We start from the raw sequence: 7,518 nt of genomic DNA, 5'->3' as shown, positions 1-7,518 counted from the left end.
GACTGTCGTATTCGACGTTCACCTCCGATATCAATGGCGCGTGAAGTCCCCCAGTTTCCACAACGGTTGTTCTCAGTGGCACCATTCTTCCACTCATGATACACCTTTACCAAAGAGGCAGGTAAACAGTTCACAAACGTTTCTGTTTCCGAAATTCCGCCCCCTTAGCTCAAGCCGATTATCATACCTTTTCCAACTTGGTTAAATCGCTTACCTTGCTCATGACAGCATGAACAGCAATGCCAACTGCTAGCCTGTCTGTTGCATTATATTCTCGCTTCATCAGCCCACGTCAAGGGCCATAGGTCATGGGCTACGCACAGATGGCACTTCTAGCAAATGGCCATAATATGAACCAGGGAGTAATGAATACAAGGAGTGTCCCTGGAGCTCTGAGAGTGAAGCCCAGTGACAGCGCGTATATAGGCGCGAGAACGCACGCTGTTTATTGACAGTCGAACCCATCACAGCTCACTGAAGTGAATACGGTGAACGCAGATTGTAATTTAGGGAATTTTCAGACGTGAACACTATACGACACCAAAACGTAAAAGAGATACTAATATTACGTTGGTGTTGTAGCTATTACAATGTCGTGTTGTGCGTAAGGTTGCACAAAAATATTCCTGGAATAAGATTTCACATCTAATATTCTTACTATGGCTTATTATATGTAGTACAGTATATTATATAACGTCCATTGTTATCGTGCTAGTAATTCGTAATCCCGGAAGCACCCTACATATTTCGTAAGAATACTTGAATTACACTTATTTACCATCTAGTCCGACTCGTTAGCTGAATGGTCAGCGTACTGGCCTTCAGTTCAGAGGGTCCCGGGTTCGATTCCCGGCCGGGTCGGGGATTTTAACCCTAATTGGTTAATCCAATGGCCCGGGGGCTGGGTGTTTGTGATGTCCTCAACATCCCTGCAACTCGCACACCACACATAACACTATCCTACACCACAATAACAAGCAGTTACCGACACACGGCAGACGCCGCCCACCCTCATCGGAGCGTCTGCCTTACAAGGGCTATACTCGGCTAGAAATAGCCACACGCAATTTATAAATTTTCATTTTTTATACCATCTGTGAAATATGCAACCCGTTGTGGGTAGTAGTGGTTGAAAAAACTCACGCTATCCTCTGCCTGTCGTAAAATGCTACTAAAAGGGGCTCAACGGGTTCTTAACTTCGGAGTATGGGTTGGCGACCACAAGATGCTTAGCTGAGTTCTGCATTGCTTCCACTTGTGTCAGGCTCCTCAGCCATGGAAGACAGAAAATATTCTGCAGCTTATGAACCAAGGACGCAAAGTGAAAAATGTATGTAAAGTCCAGTACCAAGAACTAAACAGGACAGTGAGGAGGAAGTGTAGGGAAACAAAAGAACTATGGCTCATGGAGAGATGCAGAGAAATAGAACTTATCCAAGAGAAACATGACATGTTTAATCTCCACAAGAAGATCAAGGAACTTGTAGGGAAATATCACAGGCCATGTAAAGCTATACTGAGGGATGCCAATGACACCATTTTTGGTAGGAGTCGAAGACAAGTTGAAGTGTTGGAAAGAATATGTCGAAAACATATTTAGCGATGTAAGGCCAGACAAGCCACCTCTTATTGGCGAAGGCAGCGAAGCAAGTCTAAATATAACCCAAGAGGAAGTACTGTACACAATCAAACTCCAGAAGAATGGAAAAGCTGTGGGTCCGGACAAGAATCATGCATAAACTCTCAAATTCATTGCTGAAGGCCATGGCAGAGAATTAGAGCTGCTAACTACATTATTCAACGCAATATATAAATCTGGTAGAATTCCATCTGACTGGCTAAGATCTACTTTTGTTACCATACCTAAAAATGCTAGAGCATCACATTGTGATGATTATCGTATGATCAGCTTAATGTCCCAGGTATTTCTGCGTATTATCCACACTCGAATCTACCTCAAATGCGAGCGCCAAGTTGAACATACTCCGTTTGGCTTTAGGAATGGAGTGGGTACTCGCGAGGCTCTTTTTTCCTTGAATGTTTTGACCCAGAGATGCCTAGATATGAATGTAGATGTGCACGCTTGCTCCATCGACTACCGAAAAGCTTTCGATTGCGTATCTCATGCAAAACTTGTTGAGATTTTAAAATCTACTGGTGTAGATATTGGTGATCTTCGTATCATTACCCATTTGTACTGGAATCAAACGGCAGAGGTCAAAATAGATGGAACTACTATTGAGGACATACCTATACGAAGAGGTGTCCTCCAGGGATGTGTCTTGTCCCCACTCCTTTTCAACATCTACTCTGAAGCTGTATTCAGAGAGGCTATGGAAGATGCTAACATCCGATTTGCTGATGACACGATTGTGTTAGCCAGCAATCCTAATGATCTTCAAATCATTATAATCAACATCAAGCTGATTGTATTCTCGAAAACATCAAAACAAAATTATATCAGCAACAACATCGTCCAACAAGGATCTTCCATCACATATCTTGGAACTCTAGTGAGCCAGCATTGTGATTCAAAATGTGAACTTACCCAGGATTGGACAAGCAAAAAATATGTTCAATACCATGTGGACCTTAATCACCAGACGAGAACTCAACATCCAGCTCAGAGTTCGAATGCAACGTTGTTATGTCTTTCCTGTCCTTCTGTATGGTTTAGAAGGGTAGACGCTCAGCCCTTTATTGGAGAAGCGGATTGAATATTTTGAAATGTACTTATACAGAAGAATACTCCGAATATCTTGGGTAGAAAGGATGACAAATATCCTCAACAACTTGAACAAGAAGAAAGAGCTTCTCATAACCATCAAGGAGCGTAAGCTCAGCTAACTCAGGCACATCATGAGAGGTGAACGATATGAACTTCTCCGACTGATCATTCAAGGGAAGATTGATGGGAAAAGATCTGGGGTAAGATCGAGAAATTCTTGGCTGAAAGACTTGCGGTGGTGGTATGGACATACGTCGATAGAAATCTTCCGTGCTACCGTTTCGTGTGTAATCATTATCATTTGGATCGCCAACTTTCGGAGGGAGTCGGCGTAACAATAATAAGAAGTGGCCTTTGTCTTTATTTAGCAAATACCCTCAGTTTTCAAAGTGTTGGACCCCTTTCATTTTTTGCTAGTGGCTTTACGTCGCACCGACACAGATAGGTCTTACGGCGACCTTTAATTTTCCCCCCTCTTATGAGTGTTAATAGAGGATGGTTTACTTGATGGTTATACTTCCTATTAAAACAACAATCAACATCAACACTCGTAAGTAGGAAACGATGTTGCTAAGCCCACATTAGTGATTTATTCCACCATCCCCACAAGCATCTAGAATGAAGCATGCCATTATTAATAGCCTACTGCTTGCCTTTACTGATATCTGGTGAGGATTTACATCTCCTCTGCTCAAGATATACAGTTTTCAGCACCGATAGTCAAGTAGCGAGAGAGTGGATTTAAGTCGTGAGAGACGATTCTGAAGAGCTTAAATCATTCATAGGTATGTTGCCCAGAGAATTTTGTTGTAGTTATTGGCCATGTTGGTTTGAAAACGATTATACATAATTGTGCGAATCAAAATTTTCCTACTCCCGACCAAATGTCTTAGTTTGTATATATTCACAACGTAAGATCTACCATGTTTTGTTTTACATGGGTGGCGTGGCAGCTATTGGCTTCAAGCGACAGCCAGCCACAGATGGTAGTGTAGCGGACAGCTTCCTGTGTTCTTTACTCCCTGATGCGATCCGTCTGTATGTCTGTGCAAAGGTATGTATGGTAATCACCCCGAAGTCACATTGAATCGCCATGAGCTCACTAAACAGGCGGAGTAGTGAAGTGAGGGGTGATGTAGTTTTCCGTTGTTTTCTCACTGAGCCAGAAGGTGTTAATATACAGGTCCTACCAAATGGTTCAGGATCCCTGCATATTTCATCAACTTGATTCCTATCCGTACATTTTGGTCTCAGACATACAATTTTTACAGGGAACTTAGTAGCCTACACACAGTATTTAGAGGAACATTTCCTGCAATTGTATTAACTGATTTATTTATAATAGTTGGAAAGGAAAAAGCTATTTTTCATACTTGAGGAGATCTGGAGAGTACGATATGGGTAATGGGTAATACATGAATAATCTTTTTTATGAAGAAACACAGGTACCTATAGAATATTTATAATTGTAATAAAGTAACAGAATATGTTTCCATTTAAAAATATCCTCCGCGATATAGCTTGCAATAGAACCAGAGAAAGTGATAAAAAATGCAAACATTCGTTGACGTTGGATGGACAAGAAAGCCCTAAAGCTACAGAGATCGTTTGTGTGTTACTGTTGTGTAAATATCCCGCTAAAACGCTAATACACAACTGATCTCGGTAGCTTGAAGGGTTACCAGTCCAGCTAAGGTCAAATAATGCTTTTTATCACTTTCTGTGGTTTTATTTGGTGCTATTAAACGGGCTATATTTTTAAATAGAAAAACATTATGTTGCTATATTATAATTATAAATATTTTTGTAGGTACCTATGTTTCCCCGTAACGAAGATTATTAATGTAATCCCCATATGAACTCTCCAGACCTCCCCAAGCATTAATAGCTATTTTATTTCCAGTTACTAGAAACAAAACTTTAATAACTTCAAAACAAAGAGTGATATTTACATGAAAATTTCAACAAATGTTCCTCTAAATATATCCTAGGTCCCTGTAGAAATCATTTACCTGAAAACAAAAGTTTAAGGATAGAAAACATGTTCAAGAAAAATGAAGGTGTCCTTAAACTTTTGGTAGGACCTGTAAATCCACTGAAATATGCAAAATTACCGACCCTATGAGTGACACTTTCACACCATTCTTCACAGGGACTGGTTGGATAAAGAATGGTCTTATTAGTTGGCTCTTATCTCAGTCAAAGCTAAGGATTAGACAGAGATAGATCAATGAAAGTAACAAATTTGTCTTTGCCCAATGCACCATAAATTCTATGTCTCATCAGGAATGGAATTGGGCTTATTATGTAAATCGTCATGATCCAGTTTCTTAGAAATGATGTAGCTTCTTAAAGTCGCAAGTCCTAAATGCTTTCGAGGTGGAACGCTTTTGCGGAGTTCTCTGCTAGCGAACTCCCTTGTTCTCACTTGAACTCCAAGACTCCACTCCAATATCAGTTTTGTCCTTATCTCTAATGCGAGAAACATGACCAGCCTACTGCCATTTCGAGGTAGTTGTTCTCTCCAGGACGTGGTTAACCTGTGTAACCGATAGGAATTATTCTCTTCTATTTTTATCTTCTCGTGTAACAGTTTTGGCCTCTTCAGCCTGTTCTCAGGTTTTCTCTTTTGTAAATTCGTTCAGTATTCATTGTTATAAGTCAGCACGAGGAAAATGCACTGGTCAACAAGTGTTTTCTTAAGATTCAGAGACATATTTAATCTGAAAATTGCCGAATGCCTCTCAAATGCTTGAAAGCCTAGCCTAATGCAAGAAAAAAGTTCTGGTTTTGTATCTCCCTTCACCGGGCGAATTGACCATGCGGTTAGGAGCGCGCAGCTGTGAGCTTGCATCCGGGAGATAGTGGGCTCGAACCCCACTGTCGGCAGGCCTGAAGATGGTTTTCCGTGGTTTCCCATTTTCACACAAGGCATATGCTGGGGCTGTACCTTAACTAAGGTCATGGCCGCTTCCTTCCCACTCCTAGCCCGTCCCTATCCCATCGTCGCCTCAAGATCTCCCTTCATATTCGCAAGCTGGCCAAGGTGGATGTATTTATTGCCATTTTCTAGGGTGTGTCCAATACCTGTCAGAACTCGTTTTCTCAGACGTAACTTTGGTTTTGGAGCGGTTAGTGTCCAGTTCCACTGACTGGCATTCCGAGGCATGCCACTGTAGAATTAGAAAACAATGCATTGTCATCCACAACCCTCAGGTTGTTAGGCCTTCTTCTATTGCTTTACACTCCACCTTCTTAAGTTTAGCTCGACATTGCCAGTTTCAGGACGGTCGAAAACAGATTAGGAGAGATAAGATGGCCTTTTTAACACCTATTGGAATTGAGAAGATAATTTTTTAAAATTCATTAAAAAATTCATCAGTTTTGAAATGGTTACGAAGGCCACTGAAACAAAATCGTAATCAATATTTATCCATAAATGAATTCAAGAAAAGTACACAAAATATTATCTTCAGAATGGGTTTAAATAAATAGGAATGGTAAGTCTTATTCAAACGATAAGAATCACGAAAGACGCTGAAGAATTGTGAGAAATGGAATCGTCTTATTCAACACCTCGTCCATTGAAAAAAAGTACTAGCCGAAAAAGTTCCAGTCGTACAACGGCATCTGGCATTTTAAATACTAGAAAGGTAAGGCTTTCCAAATCTCCTTAGAAATGAACATACTCGCAGATTAATTGTAATACGAACGAGGACGAGAGTTATTCTAGAGGATGAAATATTAATAAAAGGAGTCAAACCCAATTTTTATTCTGGGAATAACTCTTCAAACTATGAAAAATCCAAAAATGAACACAACAAAATTCGTTCTGATGGACTGCGTACCCATATGTGGCAGGGAGGCGTGACCAGTCTTAAGGAGAATAATGGATAGGAAGAGTATTGTGGGATACAACGTTTTACCGGTGAAGCGACGATATGTATCTGTGTATAATTTTTTCGCATGAAATTCTAAACCTCACTATTAGATGTGCAACCTGATAGCTCCATTATTACTTAGTTTGCAGCAATTTTATAGAATCTGATGATGTCCTTTCAAGAACGAAACTTGTTATCCTATTTTTAGTTAAGTGCGTATATTTCTCGGGTAAAACTTTGTTACGATATGTTTTCTTTTTTTCAGATATTTTATAAATTTATTTATTCAAAATTAGTTTAGGAAGACTGAAGAACCGAACAGTTATAAATTTCAGCTAGCGCTAAAACAGGTTATCAGCGAGCTGATAAATAGCTATCAAACGCAATGTGTGGTAAGGGCGGGGGTAGAGTTGTATCTCTGTACTGCTGTTCCCAGAAGTAACAAACTTGGTTAGAATCTGTACATAAATCGCGAAACTTATTAACGAGAGGAAATTGGCATAGCTCAAGTCAAGCATTTTACTTTTCAGAAAGAAACTTCACACAAAGTTTTAACAGGCTGCTGCACTGCCTTATTCTTTACTTCATTTCACTATAGAATGTTATTTATTTTGTATAGGAGGAACTCACATTGCTCGCTATGTGGCAAATTACTTTCCTCATTACAATACCAGACTTAAGGTATACCTGAATGAACACACGGAATTTATTACTGGTTGCTGCTTAATATTCCTAGATTCTGCAATTCGACGGTCTATTATTTGAGAGGAACATTAAGAAGAAACTGATTCTAAGTCGAATAAAAGCTTAAAAATACAGCGTATCTCCAACATTTCCACAACATCAAATAACACCCTGCATAATATTTAAGCGTACGTTTTAATACATTACACATTCATCTTCTTTTTG

The sequence above is a fragment of the Anabrus simplex genome, chromosome 7 (assembly GCF_040414725.1).
Source record: "Anabrus simplex isolate iqAnaSimp1 chromosome 7, ASM4041472v1, whole genome shotgun sequence".
NCBI lineage: Eukaryota > Metazoa > Arthropoda > Insecta > Orthoptera > Tettigoniidae > Anabrus > Anabrus simplex.
The sequence above is the reverse complement of the archived record's forward strand: the minus strand, read 5'-3'. Positions refer to the sequence as shown.